Source organism: Podarcis vaucheri (genome assembly GCF_965113315.1).
Source record: "Podarcis vaucheri genome assembly, chromosome: 6".
Lineage (NCBI taxonomy): Eukaryota > Metazoa > Chordata > Lepidosauria > Squamata > Lacertidae > Podarcis > Podarcis vaucheri.
Genome location: NC_138764.1, coordinates 81,695,562 through 81,696,240, shown reverse-complemented (window position 1 = coordinate 81,696,240; position 679 = coordinate 81,695,562).

Sequence of the window (679 nt, the reverse complement as noted above, 5' to 3'; positions counted from 1 at the left end):
ATTTCTGTTCCTCCTCGGCTTCCAGGTCAGGCGCCTCGCGGCGAAGCCGAGGATCCTGCATTCGCTCCATAGGACGCACACACATTTCCCCTTCATTTTTGGAGGGGGAAAAGTGCGTCCTATAGAGCGAAAAATACGGTAGCTTTCAAGCCTCTACTACCCGTAGCTGTTCTCTCCCCAAGTGCAGGTGCTGCCACACAAAAAGATCGATTTCTGACAAGTGCAGAACAGATGTTATACTTACTCATCAAAGACGCTGGATGTACTGGAGATACATACAGATGTGAGCAGATCGCCTTAGAAACAAAGGACATATAGATTTCAAAGTTGTCTCTTTGCATTATCTGGATGGCCTTGTTCAGTGCATTTTTGAACAAAGTAAAATCTGCACAAAGTAATATTAAACTGAGCCACATCAGACTTTGCTTTCTTCTTTATTCTGAATTAATTACCCTTGTGGACTGAATAATAAGCTTGGATCTGCATTTAAGTTGTTCAAGTCACTTGGTCCTGAACTGACCCACCTCAAATGGCTGTTAGGGGAAAAATGAAACGTGAAGACATTTTGAAGTCAAAGTTGCAATCCTTAAGCACACTTGCGTTCAAGTAGAATATAAACTGATGTTTGGTTTGACACTATATTACCTTTAAAAAAATCCTCTAACTTGGGAAAGATGTG